Source organism: Lissotriton vulgaris, chromosome 3_1 (assembly GCF_964263255.1).
Source record: "Lissotriton vulgaris chromosome 3_1, aLisVul1.2, whole genome shotgun sequence".
Taxonomy (NCBI): Eukaryota; Metazoa; Chordata; class Amphibia; order Caudata; family Salamandridae; genus Lissotriton; species Lissotriton vulgaris.
The window spans coordinates 1800705107-1800721835 of NC_141689.1; positions in this window are offsets into that span (position 1 = coordinate 1800705107).

Below are 16729 nucleotides of genomic sequence, written 5' to 3' on the forward strand. Positions count from 1 at the left end.
TGTCTGATTCTATTCAGCCCTGTCCTACCCAATACACAAAATCCGGTCTGGGGTGGTGCTCGCACCTCCCAAGGCAGGAAACCCTTTGTCCAGGCCACCATCTGCCGAGTTTCGGTCAGCAGCAGGAGGCCAGACTTGTGTCTGTGGTGGCAGCGTCCATTTTGTGAAGCTGAGGCTCTGTTTAACTTTAACCGGGGTTAAGGCTACACACATGTCGTGTCCCTCTAGAAGGGTGGAATGCTATCCCCGTCGCCAGAATTGGCGAGGGGATAGTATTCCAATTCGTATGACACCTTACTCGACATGTTTTGATAAAGCCAAGCCAAAGATAGCATTTAACCGCGAGGATTATAATGCACTTAAGAGTATATGGTATGGCAATATCCCGGAACAGCTTAGGGAGTTGTTCCCGACAGCTGCAGACAGGCTCAGCTCATGCTAGAGCACCATCTCACATATTTCCAAGCACTCTGCCTCCAGGATTGATGAGGCCTTCCATAGGAGTGGCTGATAGGAACATATGTGTCCAGTTTAGGGTTAGGCACAGACATACTGTACCTAAGTAAGAGGTGGTTACACCGACTTACCCCAGCTGAGTGATCAGCCAGTTGTGTCAAATATGGAGGCCAGGCCAGGGGTGGCATAATACATGCTGCAGCCCCTGGTAGGCCTTGGATACACCTATGCCCTGGGCACCTAGGGTGCACTTATACAGGGGCTCATAAGGTGAACCAGTTCCAATTCGTAATGCACCTAGAGTGCATTGGCAGTAATTTAGAGAGAGAACAGCAGGCTGTGGGTCTGATTAGCAGGCCCACAGCCACATTAAGTCAGAAACCAGTGAAGCAAAAAGCAAAAATTTGGGGTGACCATAGGATAGCAGACCCTACTCTCCTACATAACCCCCCCCCAAACGCAGGGACATTAGACTAACCTTGACCAGTTGTGTCTTCATGTTCTAAGTGGAAGTACCTGGAGAGACCATCTGCGTTGCCATGGTCAGTCCCTGGGCGGTGCTCCACTGTAAAGTCCATCCCCTGTAGGGAAATGGACCACCTGAGTAGTTTGGGGTTTTCACCCTTCATCTGATTAAGCCATAGGAGGGGCTTATGGTCGGTCTGAATCTTGAAGTGAGTACCAAATAAGTATGGCCTCAACTTCTTCAGGGCCCACACCACAGCAAAGGCCTCCCTCTCTATAGCTGACCAACGTTTCTCTCTGGGGGTCAGCCTTCTGCTAATGAAAGCAATGGGCTGGTCCTGGCCATCTACATTAAGCTGTGAAAGCACTGCTCCCACTCCCAACTCAGAAGCATCTGTTTGGACAATGAACTCTCTTGAGTAGTCAGGACTCTTCAGGATAGGTGCAGAGCACATGGCCTTCTTCAGGTCATCAAATGCCTTTTGACAGATTTCTGTCCACTGAACCTTTTTGGGCATCTTCTTGGATGTCAGATCATTAAGAGGAGTCACAATGGACCCATAGTTCTTAACAAACTTCCTGTAGTACCCAGTCAGGCCCAAGAAAGCTCTGACCTGAGTCTGGGTAGTTGGAGGGGACCAGTCCTTGATGGTCTGGATCTTACTCTCCAGTGGTTGAACTTGGCCTCCACCTACAAGGTGGCCCAGGTATACAACCTTGCTCTGCCCTATCTGGCACTTTGTTGCCTTGATAGTGAGGCCTGCCTTCTGCAGAGCCTCAAGCACTTCCTTCAGGTGGATCAGGTGATCCTCCCAGGTGGAGCTAAAGACAGCAATATCGTCCAGATAAGCTGCACAAAAGTCGTCCAACCCAGTGAGGACTTGGTTCACCAACCTTTGGAAGGTGGCAGGTGCATTTTTCAAACCAAAGGGCATCACCACAAACTGATAATGCCCACTAGGGGTAGAAAATGCTGTTTTGGCTTTAGACTCCTCAGCTAACCTGATTTGCCAGTAGCCAGCTGTCAAGTCAAATGTGCTCAAATATTTGGCAGAAGCCAACTTGTCAATGAGCTCATCTGCCCTTGGAATAGGGTGTGCATCTGTCCTGGTGACAGCATTGAGTCCTCTGTAATCCACACAGAACCTCATCTCTCTCTTGCCATCTTTGGTGTGAGGTTTGGGGACCAGAACCACTGGGCTAGCCCAGGGGCTCTCTGAAGGCTCAATGACACCTAATTCCAGCATCTTTTGCACCTCAGTCTTTATACAGTCCCTGACGTGGTCAGGTTGCCTGTAAATCTTGCTCTTTACAGGAAGACTGTCACCAGTGTCCACCACATGTGTACACCAGTTAGTCTGACTGGGTGTCAAGGAGAACATATGCCTGTATGCCTGTAGAACTTGTCTGCAGTCATGTTGCTGATGTTCAGTGAGGCTGCCACCTAAGGCCACACCATCAACTGAGCCATCCTCAGGGTTCTGAGTGAGCAGGTCTGGGAGAGGGTCACTCTCTTCCTCCTGCCCCTCATCTGTAGCCATGAGCAAGCCCATGTCTGCCCTGCTGACATATGCCTTCAATCTGTTCACATGGAGCACCCTGTGGGGGCTCCTGGGAGTTCCTAGGTCCACCAAGTAGGTAACCTCTCCCTTCTTTTCCAGAATTGTATGGGGTCCAGACCATTTGTCTTGGAGTGCTGCTGGGGCCACTGGCTCCAACACCCATACCTTCTGTCCAGGCTGAAATTCAACAAGGACAGCCTTTTGGTCATGCCAAGCTTTTTGTAATTCTTGGCTAGCCTCAAGGTTTTTAGATGCCTTTTCCATGTACTCTGCCATCCTGGAGCGGAGACCAAGTACATAGTCCACTATGTCCTGTTTAGGCTTTTTGAGAGGTAACTCCCATCCTTCCTTTACAAGACACAGGGGTCCTCTTACAGGGTGCCCAAACAACAATTCAAAGGGGCTGAAGCCAACCCCCTTTTGAGGGACCTCTCTGTAAGCGAACAAAAGGCAGGGCAGAAGGATGTCCCATCTTCGCCTGAGCTTTTCAGGTAATCCTTTAATCATGCCCTTTAGGGTCTTGTTAAATCTCTCAACAAGCCCATTGCATTGTGGGTGATAAGGAGTGGTGAACTTGTAGTTTACACCACATTCCTTCCACATAGCTGTCAAATATCCAGACATGAAGTTGGTACCTCTATCTGATATTACCTCCTTAGGAAACCCCACTCTGGAGAAAACTCCAAGTAGGGCCCTGGCCACAACAGGAGCTGTTGTGGTCCTAAGGGGAATTGCCTCTGGGTACCTGGTGGCATGATCCACTACCACCAGTATGAATCTGTGCCCAGATGCTGTAGGGGGATCCATTGGACCAACAATATCAATCCCCACTCTCTCAAAGGGAACCCCCACCACAGGTAGTGGTATCAGGGGGGCCTTTGTTGTTCCACCTGCTTTACCACTGGCTTGGCAGGTTTCACAGGAGCGACAAAACTCCTTGGTGTCTTCAGACATGTGAGGCCAGTGAAAGTGAGGGACAAGCCTGTCCCAAGTCTTGTTCTGGCCTAGGTGTCCTGCTAAAGGAATATCATGGGCCAAGGTGAGTAGGAAGCCCCTAAATTGCAGAGGTATAACCAACCTCCTGGTAGCACCAGGCTTGGGGTCTCTAGCCTCTGAATAAAGGAGTCCATCGTCCCAATATACTTTATGGGCACCTTGAGCATTCTAGGCAGCCTCAGCAGCAGCCTGCTGTCTGAGGGGTTCAAGAGAAGGACAGGTTAACTGAGCCTGCCCCAAGTCTGCCCTAGAAGGTCCCCCTGTCCCCAGAAACTCAACCTGATCAGGTTCAAGTTCTTCAGGGACAGTTACTTCAGGGGTCTCAAGATCAGTTTCCTGTGAAGCCTGATCCTCACTTGTAGGCAGTTGGGAAGGCACAGCCTTAACCCTCCTGTTCTTCTTCTTGGGAGGTACTTGGTCCATTGTTCCAGGATCCAAGACCTGAGGTTCAGAGAGGCACTTTTTGGCCTGTGACCTGGTCACAGCAAGGACATGTGATGATATCCCTAACATCTCTGCATGAGTCCTGTACTCAACTTCTGACCATAGAGAGTTCTCCAGGTCATTGCCCAACAAACATTCTACTGGGAGATCAGCACTAACCACAACTTTCTTTAGGCCAGTTACCCCTCCCCAGGAAAAGTTAACAAGTGCCACACTATGTGTAGTAGTGACATTGCTGGCATTGGTCACCAGGTAATCATCGCCTGGCATGTATTGTCCAGGGTCCACAAAGTTAGGTGTCACCATAGTGACACTGGCACATGTGTCCCTGTAAGCTTGAGCCACTTTGTTGTTAATCAAAGGCGTCTGTCTGTATTTGCCCAGATTACTGGGACTTAGGTCAGGGACCAAATCCAGGTCCCCTTCACAAACCAAAACAGCCTGTGTAAGAGTTCTGACTAGGTCAGAATCTCCTCCAGTTCCCAAAGTGATTCCCACTAAACCCTTGGCTTGAGGACCAGCACTGCTAACTGTACTAGTGGGTGCAGGTGCCTTAGGGGCTGCAGTGCTGGGGGCTCCACCCTTTTTACACTCACTTGTCCAGTGAGAGGTGTTCTTACAAGTTTTACACCAGGGTTTCTTCTGACCTTCTTTCTTCTTCTTCTTGGAAGTTTGGGACCCACCCTCTGTCTCAGTTTGGGGCCCTGTTGAAGACTTCTGGTCTTTAGTTTTCTGCTCCCCACCCTTCTGGTCTGTTTTCTTCTGGTCACCACCCTGGTTCTGGTTCTGGTTCTTTTGCTTAACTCTGGTTCTTACCCATTTATCTGCCCTCTTTCCCAATTCTTGGGGAGAGGTCAAATCTGAGTCAACCAAATGTTGATGCAACTGCTGGTTCTGACAATTATTTAAAATTTGTTCTCTCATCAGCAAATTGTACAATCCTTCATAGTCTGTAACCTTGCTTCCCAGCAACCATCCCTCCAGAGCCTTAGTGGCACACTCAACAAATTCAGACCAGTCCTGAGTCTGTGTCTTCTGGGTATCTCTGAACATTAACCTGTACTGTTCAGTGGTTAAGCCTAACCCATCAATCAGAGCACTCTTCAGGACCAGGTAGTTTCTAGAATCCCCATCACTAACTGTGAGGAGTCTGTCTCGGCCTCTACCTTCAAAGGAGAGCCACAAGATTGCTGCCCACTGCTCCTGAGGGATCTGCTGTACTCTGCAGGCTCTCTCCATTGCAGTAATCCATTTATGGATGTCATCCCCAGCTTTGTAGGGGGGCACAATCTTACTCAGGTTTCTATTATCAAAAGACCTGTCTTTATCCTTGTGGATATTGCTGCCACCAGTGGGTTCTATTACCCCACTCTCTCTAGGCTGTCTTGCTCTAGCAAGTTTCTCCTTAGCCAGGGCAACCTCTAATTCTTGCCTCTGGATCCTAAGCTCAGCCTCTCTCATCTTGGCCTCATGTTCCCTTCTCTGAGGGCTAGTCATCTCCTTTCTGGAGTGACCATGAGAGCCTCTAGAGACATGGGAGGTATTGGATTCACCTGAGTGATGCCTTCTCCTCCTATGGCCCTGGTTAAGTCCACCTGAGGGTCTGAATGGGTTGTTACCTGATTCATTCCCAAGTTGACTTAAGTTAGCCTGGTTCAGTCTACTGACCAGCACCTGACTATCTCTGTCATCATCTGACTCACTGCTTTCCACCTCCTCCTCCTCTTCTTCTTCCTCTTCCTCTATATCTACTTGAGGAGCTCCAGTGGTGGAGGCTTCCTCATCTACTAGGATGATAGGGGCAGGGGTGTCTACAGTATCATCCTCTGAAGGATGGCCTCCTTCAGCATTCCCTGTGGGGTTTGCTTTAGAGGTCTTTAGAGCCTCAGACTGATCCAAGAGCTCTCTTAGGTGGTCTGTAGTAGGGGAAGGCCCTGTCTTCAGACCCCTTAAGACACAAAGCTGTCTTAATTCCTTAAAGGGAAAAATAGCAAACTGGGATGGTGCCCTTGGAGGGTCACTCTCAACAGGAGTAAGTCCACTGGACCCCTCTGTTCCAGACATTGCTCTAGTGTGGGTGGATGTGTTGCAATCTACCTACACTGGTGTTTACCTACTAAACCTATCTAGTAGTTGTAGCTAGGGTGTGCTACTCCCTTTGCTCTACAACAACTAAGTTCAGTAGAACTTAAGTATACTAGTCTTGTTTTATATGTACCTAGCAGGTACCTGTGTGATCTTTCAGATGATAATCTCAAAGATTGTAATGGTAAAACAACAGCAAGCTCAGATCCCAATCCGCTGCTCACCAATGTGAGAAGTTGGCCTGGTATATAATGCTCACTAGTTCTAGTGATCACTTTGTACCATGCCAAGCAACCCTTATGATGATGGTTGTAATTCAACCTTGTAGACCAGTTATCCTAGTGGTAACGTGGACAAAGCAGTCTTAGGCTAAACTCTGAAAGGCATGTGAAGCCAGCTGTTATACCATACACAACCCCCTTGAATACCAAATGAAAGGGACACCACACAGATATATATTGAAAATATATATTGATTTATTAACTATAAAATCCCCTGGACTCTTTATGAGCACAGAAGCACAAGCGTTAAATCACAAGACAGTTTAAAATACACAAAAGTTGCACAATATGGATGAGCCCTAGGGGCCACCTAAACCATATACTAAATAAGTGGTATAAGGGATACCAGGAGGAAAGTGAAGAGGCCTAGGGCCTTGGGAATCGCTGGAGCTATTCGAGACTGGAGTTAGCTAAGTCGGGAAAGGCCCACGGGACTCGGGTGCAGTGTCCAAAGTGCACGCACTTCTCAATACAAAGTCTATGGTGCGTAAAAAGCACAAAGTTAGAAAGTTAGGAACCTTCCGAGTGACCTACGGAGCTGAAACTTAAAACACAGGCCCTTGGGATGTGTACCAGTGCAGGAGCACCGGCGGAGCTGAGTTACCTCACCCACAGGAAGCGGGTGCACAGGGTCGAAGATGTGTCGGGTTTCGTCACGCTGGTCGATGGTGCTTGGAGCAGGAGATGCTGCAGGCGGCTCGATGAGAAGAGTTCCGGTGGATCCAAGGGTGGATCTGTAGATGTGAAGACCTGAAAGCAGAGGGGACAGTGTTCGAAGTCACTAGCCAGTGACTGCCGTGGAACCAGAGTGGAACCAGGTGATGTCGGGTGCAAACAGGCGTTGTCGGGTAGCTTCTTTCTGCAGCCACGTGGATACCCGGGGTCGAGGACGTCCAGGAGTCGGTCACGAGCTGTCCCACGTAGGCTTCTCGCTGTTGGCGGTGTCGGCGACCTGATCGGAGCAACCAGGCCTTGGCAAATGCAAGCCACGCAGAAGTTGAAAGATGCTGTTCACTCGGACCAGCAAGGTCAGAGCGGGTGCTCCTTTTCACAGGAGCTTGGGTGGGTCTGGAGCAACCAGACCCGCTGTTTAAATCTTCGGGTTCGTCGCCAAGATGGCCGCTGGCCGCGTGGCTAGTGGCCGGGATGGCGCGTCGAGTGGCACAATGCAAAAGGGCCCCACGCAGATCGTGGAGATGCTGGAGGGCTGATCTTCGGTGCAAGGGCTGCTCGGTGGTGGGGGTTCTCAATCCCCAAAGCACAACGTCGAGGATGCCTCAGAAGCTGCGCAGTCAGCTGTTCGGGTGTCTTTCAAGAGGTCCGGTCCCACGTCACTCGGTGCCTCCACGGGTCCCTTCTTTGCAGGGACTGTGGATCGGGCTCTGAGAGGTCTGGGAATCTGGTTCTTGTCGGGCTCTGGGCTCGGGCTCCGGCGGGAGGCGGCGGCAAAGCAGACGTCGAGTTGCTGGTTGGTACCTGTGTTCACAGGGTGGTCACTCCTTGGCCACAAGGGAGATTCTTCTTCAGTCTTCTGTGCAGCAGAATGTCGAAGTCCAGTCTTCTTCTTAGTTTTAAGTTGATTTCGGGATGATCTGCTGTGCAATGGCACTGCTCCCCCTCTTATTCCAATCTAGGGGGTGGATCACCTACTAGGTCCCGCCTCTGGGAGGAACCAGGAAGGGGGGCGGTTACACCCCCTTTCCTTTGTCCAGCTCCGCGCCAGGACTGGGGCTGGAAGGCCCCAGAACCGGTTTGGGCTGGCCTATGCACGGGGACACCTTGTGTGCCCCGGGCATGTCTGATTCTATTCAGCCCTGTCCTACCCAATACACAAAATCCGGTCTGGGGTGGTGCTTGCACCTCCCAAGGCAGGAAACCCTTTGTCCAGGCCACCATCTGCCGAGTTTCGGTCAGCAGCAGGAGGCCAGACTTGTGTCTGTGGTGGCAGCGTCCATTTTGTGAAGCTGAGGCTCTGTTTAACTTTAACCGGGGTTAAGGCTACACACATGTCGTGTCCCTCTAGAAGGGTGGAATGCTATCCCCGTCGCCAGAATTGGCGAGGGGATAGTATTCCAATTCGTATGACACCTTACTCGACATGTTTTGATAAAGCCAAGCCAAAGATAGCATTTAACCGCGAGGATTATAATGCACTTAAGAGTATATGGTATGGCAATATCCCGGAACAGCTTAGGGAGTTGTTCCCGACAGCTGCAGACAGGCTCAGCTCATGCTAGAGCACCATCTCACATATTTCCAAGCACTCTGCCTCCAGGATTGATGAGGCCTTCCATAGGAGTGGCTGATAGGAACATATGTGTCCAGTTTAGGGTTAGGCACAGACATACTGTACCTAAGTAAGAGGTGGTTACACCGACTTACCCCAGCTGAGTGATCAGCCAGTTGTGTCAAATATGGAGGCCAGGCCAGGGGTGGCATAATACATGCTGCAGCCCCTGGTAGGCCTTGGATACACCTATGCCCTGGGCACCTAGGGTGCACTTATACAGGGGCTCATAAGGTGAACCAGTTCCAATTCGTAATGCACCTAGAGTGCATTGGCAGTAATTTAGAGAGAGAACAGCAGGCTGTGGGTCTGATTAGCAGGCCCACAGCCACATTAAGTCAGAAACCAGTGAAGCAAAAAGCAAAAATTTGGGGTGACCATAGGATAGCAGACCCTACTCTCCTACACATATACTGAGGCAGAATGGGCTGGTGACATGGCGGAGGCTCAAATGTTGTTTTTCTTTGTGCAGTAGCCCAAACCAGCAGGGCTCGATGTTACCTTTGTCCGTTCTCCGCCAGTCAAGCCGCTCCTCCGGTCTCCTCAAAACCATCACAGCCCTCGTGTAAGGCAGCCATTGAGCGGGGGCAAACTGCCACAAAAGGAGGTAAATTACCTCCACCGCCCCAGTCGCCACACACAAAGGCAGGTCCAAAGTTATCCTTACCAGGAATGTTTTTTGTGCCGTTAGGCAATACCAATGGACTTCTTTCCAAAACGTGACAGGGGTTATCCAAATGCGCCATTGGTTAGTGCATAGCAATGTCCAAATAGCCATCCACACAGAGAAGAAGGCGGCAACCACAGAGGAGATATTTTTCAGAGCAGCTTTAATAACGGAAACGCACAGTCCGGTGGCGGCGAATGCATTATATATATATATATATTTACACACACACATACATACATACATACATATATGTGTGCTTATATAAATATATATTTCTATAGTGCTAAATAATTAGTGGACCTTATTTCCTTTGCTTTGTGTTAATTTGATATGTTATACAGTTTTAAATAGTAAATGTTAAATATATTATGTATTAGAAAAAAATATTTTTGTCTGTTTTTGGATGAACTTAACACCTTGGCTGCTTGAGGGGATCTTCTGTGCTGAAGGTCAATGTTAATGGGTGTGGTCATGACGAGCTCAACTCGTCATGAGCACAGCTCCACTGTGCCTCATGACGAGCTGAGCTCGTCATGAGCATGGAAGGGGTTAATGTCTGCGATATGTGTTTTCTATATATTTTTCTCATTTCCATTATAAGTGTAGGAACACAATATTGTGGTAAAATATATTTTTAACAATATATATTTGTCAACCATATTTTGTACCACAATATCGTGTCATTGAACCATCTGAAGGTATCTGTAGTGGTTTGAGTCTATAAAACCATAGGGTTCTTTAATTTCATACCTTTTGTGAACAAGTTCTAAACTTAATACAGTGTTCTGCTTGTCAAGCATTAAAAGCCTCTGTCAAGCCCCTGGGGAATGCAGGATTCCCAGAGGCAGCATGAAGGCAGCAGGGAGGGACGTGAGCCCCAGTTTCTCCTGGGTCTGGTCCCATACCTTCAGTGTTTAAATCTTTATTAGGGGTATCATCAGATGATCAATTCTATCTTTACAGTGCAGCTAGGTTAATTCACAGAGGAGTCTCCCTATGAGCATCTTATAGATAAAACACAATTGTTTATTGGTTTCAGCATTAGAACTCTCTAAAAGGTATGTAATCTGGCCCACTTGGTAGTCCCAAGTTATACTTGGGATACCCAGACCCCCCTTGTCTGTTCAAAGGGTAGGTGAACTGTAAAACTAGCTGTGTATTTCTTCTTCCTGTTATGTATTATTTACAGGTCTCCTGGAGTTATTTCAGAAATTGTGAAGGGACCAAAATGGGTATCATTTGAAAGAACAATAGAACTTTGTGGAGGACTGTCAATTTTATGGAGGCAGTTCTGCCCCACCAAGAAAAGACAATTGTATGCTGATCTTCCATTACTTTTTTAATCTCCACCAAAAGCAGTAGGTAATTGGCTTTGTATGTGGCAATTATAGTCAATGCTTGATGTAACTTGAAGTACCTGATTTTTGCTATGCTTTGCTGAAATGGAGAGTGTGATTTGAACCACTCATTTAGTTCCAGTGATGAATATATGGGAGGGTTCAGGATTTTGTCAAATATATGTTAAAACCTGCAATTGTATCAATGTCGTCTAAGATATTGAGGAGAGGTTAAAGTGACTCACTTGTGTTTTCAATTGATATCAAGATATCTCAATCGAATGAGGATAATTTAAATTCATCCACTCCCAATTTTACTTCCTGGATTCATGGCCATTAGTGAATTCTGGGGCAGAGGCTCCAGGTATATCACAAGAAGCAAGGGTGAAATGAGATACCCTTGTCTGATACTATATCAGGTCAGCATAGGATGACTTGTGAATCTTTGCAGTGGATCTCTGCCCTTACGCTTGAAAGAGCAAGGTCCTAAAAGGAAATTCCAACTAACTGTGAAAGGCTTTCCCCATGTTTAATTAGGTACACATAGCTTACAGCTTCTTGTGGTTGATACTTCTTATATGCATTAATTCTTTCCTCCATCTGGTGATTTAGGATAAATCCTGACGCCCAAGTGAATACGTGGCAGGAGTATTTTCTCTAGGTGTAAAGCTGGGTCTTTCTATAGATTTTGCCATCCATGTTTAACTTTAAAATAGAGTGACAAGTACTACATTCTACTGGATCTTTTAATTACTTTAAAATTAGCAAGACTCTAGCCTCCACCATACACTGGGCTACTCTATCATGTTAAGCAACATCATGGTAAAATGTCAGGAGAATGGAAATGAAGGTGGGCCAGCATTCCACATAAAACACAGGGTGTAACTTACTATGGCCAGGGGACAATTTGGTCTTAAAGTTGTAATTACCCATACTTGGGGTAAATCTGTTGCTCTAGCATTCCCCTATGAACAGCAGAGATTCAAGAAAGTGCCATCTGGATCAGAACATTTTTCATCTCTGCAGGGCTTGCTAGCACACATGTATAGAGATTTTGAATATTGTGCACTTCTGGACACCCAGAGATAAAAAAAATATGGTATGCTAGAACATGACAGGGATGATAGTCCACTGACACTAGTGAGAGCATGCTTTATAAGTGGCATGTCTGTGTCTTCATCCATACACTAGATTAGTATGAGACTGTGGCCAGTCATCCAAAGAAGAGGGCACCAGATACTCTCAGTTGGACATACAGGGCAGGGGACGCAACTGTACACCATGCAAGGAACATTTCTCTATTAAACAAAGTGGGAGTTTATGCCCATGAAAGGGCAATCACATGACTGAGACACCTCAGGTGGGAGCAGAAGAGGAACCTTGCTCCTGCTGCATCTGGGGTACACAGCTAAGACCCTGGCTCCTGCACAATCAGAGGAGCTGCACACACACACGGGTAGCCAGCTGGAGCATGAGTGGGGCTCTACCCACACCACAAGATGACATGGTCAGAAGGTGCCCCATGTGGGACCAGGCTATCCAAAGCAAATAAATAAATGAAACAAAGAGAAAAAGTGTATTGCGGAGCACACTTGGTGCTTGTCGACCCACTAATAAAATATTCATAAATGTATTTTCTAGGACCATGCTGTAATGCCCATGAGGCGGCTTCAAAGTAACTACTGACTTCTTTGGTACCCCAAGAGGATCAGAGGCACAATCACAGTTAAATTGAGAGTGTTTTGGGGTAGTTGCAGGAGGTGCAGGGTATCTAACTAACTTTAAGGTGGAGACGTACTAAGGACTTGCGTCGTCCTTGCTCGATGCAAGTGGTCGCAATGAAATGCAAATACTTAACTGGGATTTTACTAAACCATGCAAAATCACTTTGCGGGGCTTTCCACAGGTTAGTAAATACAAAGTAATACAACACAGCGCATACTGATTCCTTGCATTACTTTGCTTCAGGTAGGCATTACATGAGCAGAGCATGGGTGTTCTTGTGGATCCATCCATTTATTTTAACGTAAACCCAGACTTACAGAGACTTGTAAAGATGAAGAGAGCTGAAATGCTCCATATCTTTGTATATATTTAGCATTTCTGCCACCTCCCTTGCCATGCTGAGTTGTGTTGCGTGAAACGAATGATGAAACTGTCCCCTAAGCCTGCTGGGGCCTTGTGCCCAAGACCTGAGGAGAGGTCTCCATTGATTTTATGCATACCTAGAGTTGGAACTGTTGCTCTTGGCATCTGGAGTGCAGGGGCCGCTTGTGGTTGGTCTAAGGCTGCATTATGTGGTCTATATAAAGTAAAAAATAAAGGACTCTAACACCCATGTTGCAAGTTACTTTGAATGAAAATACCTTATCATCAGTTTTGGTAATAAAACAATACAATATTGAAATCTTGACTTAATGCTTTGGAATCTTTATATGGTTTCTATTAGTTCAAAAAGTGCTATATTTTAAATATTGTATCATATATTGTAATATGTGGCTGTTTTAGTGATGTGTTGATGCTCTAACAAATCCATTAGGTCTTCCAATGTGAATTTACATCTGGAATAGGCATGGGCCATGTGATTCTGGGGTTCAGGTCCTCCTAAAGGTGAAAATTGATATGACCGGCTCACCACAAATATTTTAATCGACCTGATGTACATATTTGTAATTTGATGTTTAGTGGAATGTGTGTAATAAAGGTACTTTTCCTTTGGAAAAAGCAAAGACATTGACTGGACAACAATTTACTCAGTGTTGTTTCACACTAGCAATTTGGGATTGCTAGCCCATACCATGTCAGCTGAGTATGCCTTGGACTGTTTTGCTTTGCAACCCTGAGAGAATGATACAATGGGGTACTTGGTTCCCATTAACCAGAACCCCCAAGAATTTGCGATTTCCAAATTTGCAAAAAAATTGCAAAATCAGCACTTTGGTAAGAATGCCACGATTTTAACAAACGTGCCCGCAAAATATGTTTAAAAAAACAACTTGTGTTTACTCTCTCTTTACTGGCTTTGTGCTGCCACTGAGCCAGTTAGGGAGGGTGAGCAACAGGCCTGCAGGCAGCAGAGATGTTAAATTCCTCTGTTGCGTGCCTTTGAAATGCAAAGAGCCCCCTCCGGTGCCATTAGCCTGCAGCCCACCTCACACATTTGGGAACCCCCTGCGGACTTTGTAGGCCCCACTTGCCCTGCACGCACAGGTTGTCTGATGCCAAAAATAATAGGGCTCATATTGCAATCTTCTCTCTTTGGCATAAGACATCCTTCTGTTCCAGGCGCTTTGCTGCTGGAGACTCTGCAACAATATAGACTGTGATATAGCACAGTCTCCAGCAGTGACAGAACACATGCCGTCAGTATTTTTGTGGTGGGCAAATTTTTTTGCCCATTGCAAAAATACTGCAAATTTTGGGCTGCAAATTTTCCTTCTTTTGCTGCTAAATTTGCCATTGTGAGCTGCAGAATCCTGGGGGAAGTGATTGAAGAGACAACTGTGAATCTATTACTTCTGAAAGACTCGCACCCTTTAAATGTAATAACTCAGGGGGCGTGGCCTGAGGCGTCAAGATGGCTTTGCACTCTGAGAGTGCTCTGGACCCCTTCCGTCATCCGCCTGGCATCCGCCGCTACCAGCCTACATCTCGTCCATTTAGCTGCCGAACGCTGACCCCTGTGCTGTCAGCTGTCCTTGGGGGGTCGCTCTGGGTCTCCCTTCCTTCTGTTTCGCTCCTTGCTGTCTGCGGCCTGGCTTAGTCAAGATGGTGGCCCCCAGGTAACGCGGGCCGGAGCCCGGACGCTTGTCTCATTGGGGTCTGGAGCTCTCCCCCACCCACGGCTGGTGATCGGGGCGACGGATCCGGAGGGCCGCCTGCCGTCCCTGGGTCTTGGATTGCCTGACGGAGCTGGAGGCTTGCGAGAGGGGAAGACGCCCGCGATCCCGGATGACCAGAGCCACGTATGTGGGGCTGTCGGACCGCCGGCCCGTTCTGCAGTAGTGAACGGAGCCTGCGGCGCAGAGATGGCAGCAGCTGGCTCTGAGAAGACGTCGGAGGAGCTGCGGGCGCTGCTGGTGCCTCTTCGGACCTCGCCGAAGTCAGAGTACTGATCCGCGAAGCGGACCTGCTGGCTGGAGGCGCCATTGCGGTGAGGAGCTCCCGGGGGTGAGGTGCAACTGGGCCCACGCTTTCCACCTTGGGGCCTTGGAATTGCACTCACTGCGCAGGTGCACCCCCTGCGAGGTGGCCCTTTGATCCCCTGGCTCTGGCGCTGTCTGGGTGGACCTCGAGGGAGCTCCCCTGCGAAGAGCTGCAGACCACCGGGAGGCCCGGGAGTGGCAGTGATCATCGCCCCCCCTACCATTTGAGCGGAGCAGGCAGTGCTGGGACGGTGGTGGCTGGCTCTCCGGAGACGTCAGGGAGCTGTGGGAGTTGCCGGGGCCGCGCCGCCGTGGGAGTGCTGATCCGTGGAGTGGACCTGCTGGTTGGAGGCGCCATTGCGGTGAGGTGCGACTGGGCCCCCACTGTCCACCCTCAGGCCTTGGACTCGTGCTGACCACGCCAGTGCACCCCCGCTAGGCGGCCCTCCGCTCCCCTGGCTTGGCGCTGGCTGAGTGGGCCTCGAGGGAGCTCCCCTGCGGGGAGCTACGGACCTTCGGGAGGTCAGTGTGTGGCGGCCCTGTGAACCACCTTCTCCCTGAGCGGCGGGGATCGTCTGCCCCCTACCACTTTGGCTTGGACTCGTGGAGCTGGGGTATAAGTAGGCTCTCAGAAAGGGACCACAGTGGCCTGGACTTGCCTGGTGGCCCGTGTGGCTGGGAAGGAGTGCGGAGGAGTCTGGACCAACCGTCGAGCCTCGGGCGGCTTAACCCTGCGACTTGACTATCTGGGGTCTGTCTAGGAAAGCCATCATACCCCGAGCAGAACATCACGTTGCAGTCTGGTCCCGGGGGGGTCGACTATCACCTTGTGTGGCGCCCCCTCCTTCCCTCCCCCTCCCCCCCAGACATTCCGCTTGGAAGACTTTGGTGTTGATGGGCCAGGTGCAGGGGTGAGGTTCGGCCACCATATCGGGTGGCGGGGGCACTTCCTGGGAAGTCCACCCAATCCTTCCCTAGCACGTGTTGGTTGGCCGTCTGGAGACCATGGGCAGACCCCGCGCACTCCAGGCCTCTGGCCCCACAACCCAAACAACGATGGAGCAGTTTGCGAAGTCGGATCGGGGGCCCAGCGGAGGGGACCTTTCAACCATCCTACAAGCGATCAGCACATCCCAAACGTCCGTAGAAAGCAAGATAGGGGAGGTGCGGATAGCTGTGGCCTTAATTCGCCAGGACCTTCGCAATGCCACGGAACGTATCAACAAGGCTGAGTCATGTATCTCCACGATGGAAGACACGTCAACATCCTTAAGTCTCAAATGGCCCGTCTCCAGTCGCAGACCTCAGAGCTCCATCGTATGGCCGAGGATGCTGAAAATAGGGTGCGCCGAAACAACTTGCGCCTCCTAGGCTTCCCGGAGGGGTTTGAGAAAGACTGTAACGCCACCTTTATGGAGACCTTGATCTGCTCCTGGATGCCTAAGGAGAAACTCTCCCCCTGGTTCGCTGTGGAGCGAGCCCATCGCTCTCTTGCTCCTAAACCATCACCTGGTGCCCCTGCCCGTCCCATTATCCTCTGTGTTCTTAACTTCCGTGACAGGGACGCCATACTGGGGGCGGCCAGAGAGCTGGGGCCACTGCACTACCAGGACTCTAAGATAATGGTGTTCCCAGACTACTCCAGGGAGGTTCAGTCACAACGTCGCTCCTACAACGAAGTCAAACAAAAACTTAGGGCGATGGGCCTCCGCTATGGGCTCCTCTTCCCGGCCCGGCTCAAAGTGATCTTTCAAAACCAGACTTTCTTCTTCGATTCTCCCCAAGCCGTGTGGACCTGGCTCACGGAGGAGGAACCCCTCCTGCCAGGAGCGACTCTTTCTCCTTCCCGGAGGGCCTTGGGACGACCGAATCAGACAGCACAGAAGCCGTGACGACGCAGGACCGGATCCTCGAGGAGGGCCGGTCGCAGAGGTGGTGGTTCCCAGTCACCGGAGGCACGGCCCGACACTCTTCGATCCAGACCCAGGAGCGCGATCCGTT